The sequence below is a fragment of the Condylura cristata genome, unplaced genomic scaffold (assembly GCF_000260355.1).
Source record: "Condylura cristata isolate star-nosed mole 26May11 unplaced genomic scaffold, ConCri1.0 scaffold00037, whole genome shotgun sequence".
Taxonomy (NCBI): Eukaryota; Metazoa; Chordata; class Mammalia; order Eulipotyphla; family Talpidae; genus Condylura; species Condylura cristata.
The window spans coordinates 4,434,982-4,447,809 of NW_004567138.1; the positions used below are offsets into that span (position 1 = coordinate 4,434,982).

Consider the following 12,828-nt stretch of genomic DNA (forward strand, 5'->3'; position numbering starts at 1 on the left):
ATATATTTTACCAACACTTGGTAATCTACTATTATAAAATAAAATTTAATGCAATTTCTACAGTTTGGATTACTTACCATTAATGTCAAGACTCTGTTTTTACTTTAGGAAGGTCTATAATTCAAATTAGAAGATGATTCTTTATTAGGACTAAGGTCAACCTGCCTGTAATTTGTGGTGAACAGTTTGTAATATATGTCTATTATTGTTCAAAAATTATTGTGTAGATTACAGTGGCTGAATTTCCCTTCTCAGTACAAAATATCAAAAGTTACACTAACTTTTTAAAAGATTCATTTATTTATGCATACAGAACTGGGATACAGGCCAAAGGTGCAGGGGTGGTGATAGGTTTCACAAAGACAGAGTGGGAGCAGAACAGGCTGGCTGACTGATGAAGTACACTGCTGAGGGGAGCAGCGGGCGGATCAGGAGAGAGAGGTCTGCCGCACCATATGGGTCACCTCTGGGGCAGGTGGGGATTGAACTCATGCCGAAGTGGCTTTAGCTTCTTAGTGCTGTGCTTTAACCTGCTGCGCCACCAGGAGGGGCCTGGTTACATTAATTTTGTGTCTAAAATAGGCAGTTTTTGAGAGCTTTTCTTTTATGTACCCTTAAATACTGGTATTCTTTTAGATTCTTTCCTGACTTCTTTTCAGGTGAGTAGGTTGTATACTGTGTAATTCTGGCAGGTGACATGTACTGCTTCATCCCCAAGACTTGTATGAGCCATTAGGCTTTTGCTACTTTAAGAAATTTTTTCATTTACCCTCACAACAATTGATGAAATGAACACCAGAATTCCTCTTTTATAGATGAGAAAACTGAATTTTGAGTATGTTAAAACTTGTTCTGATTTCTTGATAATAAGGAGGTGAGAGAGTTTGTTGGTTCAGCAGCCTGGGACTCCTCTCTTATCTCTCTCTTCTCCCTCTCTCCCACCCCCATCTCTCAGTTTCTCCCCTCACATCCATCCAATCAGATATCAGATCTCATCAATTCTGTTTCTGAATTCCTTCTCTATTTGTTCTTTTCCTTTCATGCCCGTTATCATTACATAAGGGCAGGTCTTCATTCTTTATTCTGAATTCGTCTGCTCTGAGTTATGGACAGTGTTTCATGTCTCTTGGCTTTTGCATTGGCTAGAGCCTCTGATTGGGTCCCATTTTGCTCCCTCAGTCTACTTCTTGAGACTCAGCTTTAAGTCTGTTTCTCAGGGAACCCTGGTGAGATTCTCTCAAAGCCCTGTTCTTTTAGTTTACATCTCCTCTGCTCTCATAGCACGTTATGGTACCCTGGTAATTGACTTGCTGGTCTGATTCTTTCCCTGGTATGAGAGATAGATCTTCTAAGTCGGTGACCATATCCACTGATCTTTGTCTTCTTAGCTTGGAGTAACTTCTCTGGGAGGGAGGAAATCAATTTATGATGGAGGGAATGAATGAATGCACATTGTAGACCTGTTGGACAGTAAGAATTTTCACCCAACACTGTAGTGTTCTGGATGTTGATTTATTCGTACAAAAAGTTGAATGCAATTTACATAAACTTGCATGGTTGAAAATGCTTTTATTTTGTTATATAGTATTTTTCCTTCCCCCAGCCTTTGCAACATTTTGCAGCATGATTATTACGTGACCTATTTTTTCTTTTTTAAAGATTTGTTTATTTGTGCATACAGAACTGGGGTACAGGCCAGAGGCCCAGGGGCGGCGAGAGGCTTCACCAGAGACAGAGCGGGGAACAAAACAGGCAGATAGACAAAGTACACTGCTGAGGGGAGCAGCGGGCAGGTTAGGAGAGGTCTGCCACGCCATGTGGATCTCCTCTGGGGCAGGCGGGAATCGAACTCATGCTGAAGCGGCTTTAGATTCTCAATGCTATGCTTTAACCCGCTGTGCCACCAGGGAGGGCCAGGTGACCTATGTTATTATTCCTCTCTGCTGCAGCTTCTTCTCATCTCCTGTAGACAGAAGATAATTTAATTGCACAGTAATTCAAAAAGTGAACTGTGTGTTGAACGTTGGCTTAAGTTGCCATTTTTGCATTAACAGTAATGAATAAAGTAACCTCTTAGAAGGTGTTGTTCATCTCTCCTGACTCATGTCTATCAATAAGGGTCAGATCCCAAAGTAGACCTTGGGGTCTGTTATCTCAGAACCTAAGTAGCTAAATTGGAAGTTAGGCATTAGTGGAGTGGTTTAAATTGAAGTGTACTATGGTCATCTGACAGATTTAGGCTCTAGTTTTGTCTCTCCCTGGTTCAAGCCTATCCTCAAATCTCCCTAGTAGGCATCTGCATTAAACTAGTTAGAAGGGGCCCTCCCTGATGGCGCAGTGGGTTAAAGCACAGCACTTAGAATCTAGAGCCGCTTCTGCATCAGTTCAATTCCCACCTGCCCCGGAGGTGACCCACATGGCGCGGCAGACCTCTCCTGACCTGCCCGCTGCTCCCCTCAGCAGTGTACTTCGTCGATCTGCCTGTTCTGTCCCCCGCTCTGTCTCTGGTGAAGCCTCTCACCGCCCCTGAGCCTCTGGCCTGCACCCCAGTTCTGTATGCACAAATAAATAAATCTTTAAAAAGAAAAACAAAACTAGTTAGAAGGTCTTTTCAAGCTCAAATAGGTGCTGATCTTAGTACTTTGGGGTCCCACTGTGTGTTCTCTTACTGCCTATGTCTCTTGTCTGTTTCCCTTGCTCTCCCACTGGTGCGCTGGTCTCCTGCCTTCTCACACAGGGATCCCCTGTGTGAGAAGCACTTGGCTTTCGCTTAGAAGTTTTCTTCATCATGAAGGGTTGAGATGCAGTTAGCTTATGCCCTTTGGATCAGTTCCTGCTATTGCCAATTCACTGGCAAGTTGATTCCTTCAACAAAGAGCGTCTGGTCCCTTCCTTTTAGGAAACACATTACTGACTCTGTTTGCAAAAGTGGGGTGAGGCTGGCGGGTGAGCACAGAGCAGACATTTCTAAATCGCTGAATTCAGATTTGGGAGAGTGAATGGGATCTCAGCGGTGTGTGTGTGGGAGTGAGTAGATAAAACAATCAGTTATAAACCTCACACAACATATTGTGTCCGAGGTCTTACAGTGAGGAAGGTGCTCACTGAACTCTTCCCACCTTTCCACTCCCCCAGCTTCCCTAGCTTCGGGATTATGTTGTTACAGTTTCTTCCACTGAGATTACAACCTGTTAGGTTACTAAGCATTCCCCACATAATTTGAGAGAGCACATCAAAGGAATCATTGTTTCATAAAGGTGTGCCTGTATTTTATGAGGTAAACTAAGCCAGGCCTGATTTGATGGGCGTGCGTTCTAATTTTATCATTCAGCGCCAAAGGACAAATCAGGTACAAGGTGTTTGGGATGAGACGTGCATGGGAAGTGTTCCTATAAAAATGGTTTTCTGGCAAGGTGGGGAGGCAGGTCTGGGCTGTTAGAAGGGGGAGGCGGAGATTTAAAGGGCTGGGAAGAAGGCGGAGGAGCCGTGCGCGGGGAGACCTGCACAATAACAGCGAGCTCCCAATGCCAGGAGGTGAAATGACCCCTTTGGGGCAGGGTGAAGGACGCTAGGGACTGCTGCCGACCCCCAGCTGGGGATTTCTGCGGCAGCCGCCCCCTCCGAGGACCGGAGAGGTCGGGACCAGGGGCCCCGCTGCAGGCGCCAATCGGGGAGCGCTGGATTGCTCCCGTGCGCTGGCCGTGGGGTTCGGACAGGGTTAAGGCCCATTACCTGCAGTTGAAGTGCGACCCAGATGGGAAGTAGGAAGTGCCGCGCCTGAGCTTCCTGTATAAATGGACTCGCGGCTACCAGCGCCCTGCTGGGGAGCTGCACCCTACTCGCTGCAAGGTTCCCGGGCGCCGCAGTTGCTCCCCAAGGCAAAGAGGCGATCAGGCACTCCTACTCTGACCCGATAGGTCTGGGAAGCCGAGTCCTGTTGCAATCGTGCAAAGTGTAAAGCTGTCTGCCACCGAGCACAGAGGAAGAGAATGAAACAGCTCCTCCTCCCGGGAGTGTGAGCTGCCGGGCGGGTGGTGCGCGAGGCTGGCTGCTGAGAAGCCCGCGGCGGCGGCAGGAAGGATCTGCTCTCCTGCCAGGTAGGTTTCTCGAGCTTTTGAAAACGCTGCAGGCATTGCAAGACGGGAATGGTGTCGAGTTTAGAAAGATAAAAGGACAAGAGGCTAATTGTGATTCCAGAGTCCTAGTTTTATTTTCTGCCTCCAGTGCTTACAACCATCCAGTATTGAATTCATTCTGAAATGCCTTAGACACCTGTTAACTTTTAAAAATAGATATCTTTCTTGGTAAAGGTAAAAAGAAACTAGTTTAATGTCGAGTGAAATCGTTTCTACAGACAGGATTGTAAAATTCAAGATGAGATCAAACCCCCCCCTTTTTTAAGGGGGAGACCAAAAGTTGGTATCATCTCAAATGGTTACCTTCAGAGTTATTTGGACTCCACAGTGTGTTGATATTCACAGATATGGATAAGATGTTGTGACTGTGGTATCTTGGCCGTATATTATAGCAATTATTTTGTCCGGTGGTTGTTGATGAAATAGAGTGAACCTCTCATGCTATTCTCAAGTTTAAATTAAAATGAAACCGATTCCTGTTTCAGCAGAGCAAAGGTGTCTTTAGCTTATGACTCCTTCCAGGCCATTTTGCTTTTCTTACTAATTTCAGATTGGGTTATAAATCTACTCCTGCCCCGAAGACTTTTCATATTCAGAATTTTCAGAAATGGATTCCCTTTTCTGGGGAATTATTCTGTCTTTTTACTTCCATCTCGATCTGTCCCTTTCTTCATTCTTCCTGTTGCATAGATCTTATCAAAACATTAGCTGGAGCTTCTAATGGGACTTTCAGTTTTCTTCTAACTTGATACTTCTGGATGTTTATGGGAGCATTGCATGGTATGGATTTAAAGAACGTTTTAGATGTTCTAACATTTTTGAAGCAGCACATTGGGGGTGTCTATGTCCAGCAGCAAAATAAATGAACTTTGAGATGACTCAGTTTTTAGGGTGTGGGGAACAGGCAAAAGGAACCCAGCCGGTCTACACTGAGTGAGTGACTGGCCAATTAAAATGCTACACTTTCACTGAGATGTACTTCTCAGTCCCTCTGTTTACCACTAATTCCTCTCTCAGTTCCTTTGCCTGGGTAGCAAACCCTTAAATATTTCTGAAACCACCTTGATGAAGGGAGAGAGGGAGGGCCAAAGAACGATCTCTATTGCAGATGCATAAAAGATTTACTTGGAGATAAATATATTATGAAATCCAAGTCCACCGTTTTCCCACAGTTCCTTCCTCACCTTCGTACACGTGTGACTAGTATTCTATTCTTCCAGGCGGTCATAAACTTAGAAAAACAGGAAAAAAAAAAAACCTGTGTCAAAAGTAGCTTCTGACTAATTGAAACTGTCTTGCTGAGTAAACAAATATAAGGTAAACACACACAGAGGATGTCAAAAAGATGTGGAGTAGCTGAATGAGCTTGCCTGGCTTTTTATTTAAAACAAACAGAAAAAACTCAACCAAAAAACCCCCAAACCAATCACTCTAGATAACTTGCTGCTGCTCTACTGTGCTGGAAATAAGGTTTGAGTGTGGTCAAACACTGTCCATTTACCCAGCTTTTTACAAATATTTACAGTCACCTATGCCAAATACCTTTGTGCTGAGCCCTGAAGAACATTCCCAGCATTCAAAATCCCGTTCTCATGAATGGTTTTAGTTCATTGGCAATTTAAAGGCATCTGGGCTTCCAAACTAGGTCAGTTGAAGATATGTGTGTGTGTGTGTGTGTGTGTGTGTGTTTTATACAAAAGAGTCAGTTATTGGGTTTCCCAGGTTATCAGCCAGGTTTTCAGAGCCAAAATCTGTAGGAGAAAGAAGCATGTCTTAGTAGAATGAAGAGGGCTGAGATCATTTAACTGTCTTGGAACTTTCTCCAGAGCACCATTAAGACCTTTAAGAAAGTGTGCTTATCATTTCCTTTTTGAGAAGCGGTTTCAATATTTTCTGTGTTTAGAGACTTATTATCACGACATCAGAATCAGTTTTCCATAGTGTTTCTGCTAGTCCTAGGCTCTGTGCTCCCCCTGGCCTTGACTTAGGAAATGACTTGTTGAGTGAGCGTCTCAGTATTTGAAATCTCCAATTTGAGACAGAGGTCAGGAATCATGCTGAACCCAAATGCTGGTAGAGGAACAAAGTCCAAAGAGTCTTGGGACTAAACCTGCTTTGTGCAACTGATGATACTGGATACAGAAAATGGACCCAATGTCACACGAGTCATGCTGTCCACTTCGACTTTTGGGGAACAGCTATCTGAAGCCACTGGGCCTGAGAAGGGATTCTTTGCAGGAATGCCGCCTGAATTTACAGAAACTTCTCAACTATGGCAAATTGTCAAGATGCTCAACTTTTTTTTTTTTAAAAAAAAAGATTTATTTAGTTATGCCTGCAAGAGCTGTGGTGTAGGCCAGAGATATAGTGTGGTGAGAGGACTTACCAGAGACAAAGTGGGGAACAGAACAGGCAGATCTACTGACATACACTGCTGAGGGGAGCAGTGGGCAAGACAGGAGAGGTCTGTTGCACCATGTGGGTCAGCTCCCTGGTGAGGGGCCAAATTCATACTGGAGTGGCTGGCAATAACTTGATAGCGCTGAGACTTTAACCCCTGCACCACCTGGGAGGCCCAAAATTTTCAACCTTTAAATTAGTAGAAATGAATACAGAGCTAGCCCTTTATTATTTTCTCTCCTTCATGTATATTCAGAAAAATGATCCTCTGTGTTATTAAGTAACTACTGTTTGCCAGGTACTATGCTGAATACTGGCATCTAAAGATGTATACGATGTTCCTCTGTCCTGAAGGAATTCCCCTCAACTTGGACTAGAGGGGTGATTTCTTAATTCATGTTGATTTACTCGAGAATAAAAAAATAACTACATGTTTGTCATCTGGACGGTTTTTGTTTTTAAAGATTTATTTATTTATTTATGCATATAGAACTGGGGTACAAGCCAGAGGTGCAGGGGCAGTGGGAACTTACCAGGGTGATAGGATCCCTTTCTTGAGTTGAAAACAACAATCTAAGAGCACCAGACTTCTCTTGTGTCTTGTGCACAGCTGGAAATGGTGCCGATCACATGGTGGATAGTTTCTATCAAAGGAAATAGTTTGAAAGCCATGTATCATTGGTTTCTAATCTTTTACAGTGCTGAGGTTAAATTCAGCTCTTCAGTCAACTACTTCTTTGTGTTTCTTGGGAAGGTAGACAGGACATCTCATTTCTCTTTTAGGTGGACTTGTGACTGAAGCCATCGACCCACAGAATGTGTGGGTTTGTGTATATGATTATATGAAGCTATGTTCGCAACTTCTCAGCTAGTGTGTTTATTATAAGTGGAGACTGGGTTTAATCTCTTTTATGTCCCTAGCACTTATCACGTGTGGAATTTGGTGCTTTGTGGGTTGACTTCCTTTCCTGAATTGTGGATTCCTTGAGAAACAGATTTGGCAAACACCTACAGAAACACACATCCTACGTCTTGCTTAGAGTGGGACAGAGGAAATTCCTCTTTCAAACTGGCTTAAAATTTGTTTCTAATTAAAATTTCCATGTGAAACTTCTTTCACCAGATGGGGTGATATTTACTCTTGCTTTTATTCGTTTAGAGAAAGTTTTTGATTTAGATATTTGTGCTTTAATGACTAGTTAGTTTCCTGGTAATGTCATGATCCAGGAAAACAGTCTGTCTTTTGCTCTATGGAACTTTCTGAAATAACACTTCTCCTTCATCTGTTAATTACATCATTGTCTGACCTGCCTTTAAGTGGCGTTCCTTCCTGCTTCTCAGCTTTGTTGTTATGCCAGGCAGGGGGAAGAAAATTATTCAGCAGGGCTGTATGAATAATTGTGGGAGGCAGGGGAACCACTGATTAAAAAAGAGGTGGAGTAGAGGAGGGGGAGGCTGTGATGGATGTAAAATTACAATGCTAAGAATATCATTGAGTGTTATTCTCATATTCACTCCTACCTTCTTTGATAAATTTATGTTGTTGGGAAAGCTGGCATGGATTTCCTCTCCTTGGGCCATACCTTGTGGTAATGAGAATATAGGGAAAAGGCAAGAAAAAAAATGTGTTTTAGAGAAAAAGGATGGTATTTTGCAAAGGTGAAAAATTTGACACCCTGGTCACCCTGCCCTTAATACTCTGTAGGGTTGAGAGTTAGCTTATCTCAATGCTTTATACATTGTTGGCTGTAATCTCATATTTCTTTCCATCTAGTTCTCCTATATATTCTGTGGGGAAAAATGAAAAATTAAATCTGATTTGCACCACAAGAAATTGTAATTATATGAGGTGTTGGATATGATAATCTTACTGTGGGAGTCATTTTGCAGTTCATACATGTGTCAAATCATTATGCCATACACAGTATACTTAATACAATGTTATATCTTAATAAAACTGCAAAATAATTTAGAACTTATAAAAATAGCCATAATAGACTTATTCATAATTTCAAAGAGACTGTCTTGAAACGGTTCTTGCTAATCTTTAAGATGCCTTCCTAACAGAATATCTGTCCTTTTCAGCCACACACACACACACACACACACACACACACACACACACATACACACACACAGCAAATTCCATTTGTTAGATGTTCATGGTCTGAGATACAAAGTCACAATCTTATGAACATCTTAGAAACAATTAATATGAAGACGTTAAAACTGAGGAATTATAAACTGGATTTTTTCCTTTATTTTGTATTTAAGAACTGTTATCTCTTATTTTGACTTCGTCTGAATGAATCTGCAACAGTGGGGAAGAGAACGAAAGTTCCCTTTCCTATGGCATGAGACACAGTGATAAACTGTTTTATAGCTCATACTAGAGAGTAGTTACACCTATATGCAAAGTATTTTATGTGTGATTCCATATATGTATGCATGTACTCTTTTTTTAAGATTCATTTATGCATAGAAGAACTTAGTTAGATGTAGGCCAGATATGCCCGGGGTGAGAAGATTCACCAAGTGAGAGGATTCACTAGAGACAGAGTGGGAGCAGCACAGGCAGATCTACTGAAATACACTGCTGAGGGGAGTGAGTCAGTAGAGTTCTGCTGTGCCATGTGGGTCAATTCCCTGGCCAGGGATCGAGCTTATGCTGCAAAGGCTGGAGATAGCTTGATAGCACTGAGACCCCAGGTAGCATTAGTCTTTAAGAAATATTTATAGATGCCAGTATACTTGGACAATTGCCTTTCTCTGATTGAACTAGCCAGGCTGCTTGGGTTCTTACCTCTGTCCTTTTTGCGTGTGAATTACAACTGTTGCTATTTCTTATTGTGCACTGAATTCATGTAGACTGAAGTGCACTGGTTCATCTAGTCCCTGAATGACAGGGAAGAAGGGGAAGATGCAGGCAGGGAGGAGAGCCACAACACTGCCTGGGTAGAGGCCTGCTATGTTTCTTGCTTCATTCAGTTCAACATCCATTGCCCTCTACCCTGTTGGCCAACCGATCTACCTTCTATTCCATACAGCTTGTAGGGTAGAGCTTCAGCGAATGGCTGATGATTAGCCCTTTATAAGACTGGGTCAGTACCTCTTGAGTCTCTACTAGTTCCTGTTAAGAACATGAACCAGTAGCTCAATAAATTGCTATATAGGGCATAAATGGCAAGATCAGCATAATACTAGATTGTATTGACTGGTTGCTGTTTGTCTGGCATCTCATTCCTAGTTGAATTGGAAGAACTTTCCTCACAAGGCAGTGAGGAGACCTTTTGGGTATCTGTTCTTTTCTGCTCTCTTACTGACTATTCTTTTCCTGAGATTCTCTCCATTATGCAAGGCTACACTTCAGCCTTATCATCCCACCACCAATCCTTCCTGAATCCCCTTTGTCAGCAATCTCTGAGTCATTCATTTATACTTTTTATTTCTGGGGCCTGATAGGGCTAACTGTCAGTGTCTCACATGGGCAAATAAACATTTTGAGAATATCCAGGGCCCTCCTTTTCTGTTCTGTCCCCTGTTTTCAAGTAAACTTGGAGAATTTCATAATATAGCCTGGATTGAAGACCTCAACACAGATCAATTGGAATTTTAGGTCCATCAGTATTCTCTAGCAACAGTAAAATCCAGTTGATTGATTTTGATAGCTTTCAGTTTCTTTTAGCTTCTTTAACTATGCCTTATCTCTGTACCCACATTTAAAGGCTTTCACAGATGAGTATAAAAATTCCCGACAAATAGGGTAACTGTAGAAGTATCCTAGTAAAGCAGTACCCATTCCAATCCCCTTATCTTTTCATACAGTAGAATAACTGTTGTGGTCTTATAGTGGAAGAGGCATCAACTGCGTCAGTTAAAAATACTCTGAACGTTGGCTCTCCTATTCTCTGCATTTTGGGGAGCAGATTGCTTTTTCAGGCCGCCAACAGAAGATGAAAATTCCTTATACATCCGGTGCTTCCAGTACGGCTTCTTTCTTTGGCAATGTTAATGAAAACACATGAGGGAAACAGTGACTTTCTGTTCTTTCCTATCAGATAGTACTTGCTTCTCCTTTAACGAACACTTTATAGCCCCAGAGAGACTCAGAGAGAGGTGGGTCTGCTGATTCCTGGTGATTTAATACAACATCAGTTGTTGTGGGATGGTTGTCTTTTTCTGCATGTCCTAGCCAATCTGTCCTGAATGTCAGTCTTATTATTATTATTTTTTAAAGATTTATTTATTTATGTGTACAGAATTTGGGGACAGGCCAGAGATATAGGGGTAAGAGGATTCACCAGAGACAGACTGGGGAGCAGAACAGGCAGATGTACTGAAACACACTGCTGAGGGGAGCAGTGGGTAAGACAGGAGACGTCTGGTCTGCTGCGCCATGTGGTCAGATCCCTGGCCGGGGATTGAACTTGTGCTGCAGTGGCTGTGATAGCTTCATAGTGCTGAGACTTAACCTGTTGGGCCACCAGGGAGAGCCATGGTCAGTCCTGTTTAACAGGAGGGTGCATCACAATTGGGATGAAATCTGCTGCTTCCCCATCCCCAGCTTTGTAGTAACTTTACAACGTTTGAACCTGAAGGCAAGTATTCCAGTTTTTCTCTTTCCAACATGCCTATGGCACTGTCTGCCAAAATTCTTCTCCCTTGGGATCTTCATACCCAATAAGAAGTGTGGTCATATTTGTAATAACCGTAAAAGTAATTATAATTGTTACTGTTTTAAATCAAGCAGGAGGGTGGAACATTGAAGTCACTTTCTTATTTTAGGTAAAATGTGAGGTATGAGGCAAAACAAGTTGAGTAAGCCAGTAAGTTGCCAGTTCTCTGGAAGGGTTTTCTTCCAACCTGGAACAGGTGGGTGTGAATTGCTGGGGTACCTATGAAAGGTGTGGTCCCATGGAAGGGCCAGGAGGAAATGCCGTAGTTTGGCTTCCCAGTGTGGCACCCCCTCTTAGCTTTACGCCATATGCCAGTTGTTTGGACAGGACGTGAGTTTCTGCTCTGGTGGTTTCACAGTGTAGAGACTGGTGCATCTTAATAAGACTAAAGAGGAATATTGGGCACTGGTGATAGACCTCAGCATCTCAGGTGAGGATCCTGAGATTTCCCTGGGTCTCTTCATTTATTATTATTATTATTTAAGTTTTATTTAATAAAATTTTTTTTTCTTCCAACTTTATCCCCCTCCAATGTAGTCCCTGGAGTTCTCCCACACTATGGCACCCGTGAACATCACCAAGGTTCCCTGTGCTCTTCCCTCCTTTGTTTTGACCCCTCTCTCTTCCTTTCCCTTGCTGCATTCCTCAAGCTTATGGTCAACTTGCAAGTTCTGTCTCTTTCCCTGATCCTTTGTTTGGTTTTCTTATATTCTCCCTATAAAGGAGACAATTCAATATTTTTCTTTTTCCTTCTGACTTACATTTTTGGAGATTTCTTTCTTTATTTATTTATGCATACAAGAACTAGGGGTCTGGCCAGAGGCTGAGGGTGGGGTGAAAGGCTTCACCAGAGACAGAGTGGGGAGCAGAACAGGTAGATTTACTGAGATACACTGCTGAGGGGAGCAGCAGGCAAGACAGGAGAGGTCTGTTGTGCCATGTGGGTCACCTCCCTGGCTGGGGATTGAACTCAGGCTCTAGCAGAGATAATGCTGAGACTTACCATGGGAGGCCCTTACTTCTGGCTTATTTCACTGAGCATCATGGCTTCCAACTCTATCCATGTTGTTGCAGATGGCATTGAGCGACTTCATTTCTAACAAGTCAGTGATGAAAGGCTTTCTTGTTTGATATTCTTTTTGAATGAAGTGTTCACTTGGGCCATTCACTTTGAAAATGCTCACTATTGATTTTTTCTCAGAGTGAAACACCAAGGGGCTGCTTTCCAAACTGCAACATGAAGCTATTGGCTTCTGTGATGGTGTCTGGGAGGTCTACGGGACCTACACTGGGTCTCCCACCTTATTTTTTTTGTGTGGTGGCAGTTAAGATTTTGTTTTTATAAACTTCCAGTGCTTAAAAAATGTTGTGGAATAGTTTTGTACACCAAAAAACATATCACTTCTTTTTGAAGCATTGTTTTGGATGTTCATGTCAAAGGAGATGAAATATGTGATTTTTGTGAGACTCAATGCTAAAAGAAAATGTTTTTCTTTTAACAAGTTAGGCCTCTGTGTTATAAATTTTTTTTGATGGCATAAAACGTTTTCATAAGAATTTATTTTACTTTTCTAATTTACCTTTCTTGTTCTACATACAAAAGTCTTGTGTTTTGT

General features: G+C 42.4%; 1 protein-coding gene across 2 annotated transcripts in view; it reads left to right on the plus strand.

Annotated features, from left to right (window-relative positions):
* RNF144B (ring finger protein 144B) overlaps positions 1-12,828 on the plus strand; it is a 170,628-nt gene that overhangs the window by 80,183 nt on the left and 77,617 nt on the right. Inside the window, exon 1 of one of the 2 annotated variants that reach the window (XM_012732964.1) lies at positions 4,071-4,097. The exons of the other annotated variant lie outside the window; for it this stretch is intronic. The gene's annotated coding sequence lies outside the window, so the exon portion shown is untranslated. Of the gene's footprint in view, positions 1-4,070; positions 4,098-12,828 lie in introns of those variants that run through there. 2 annotated transcript variants of the gene reach the window in all.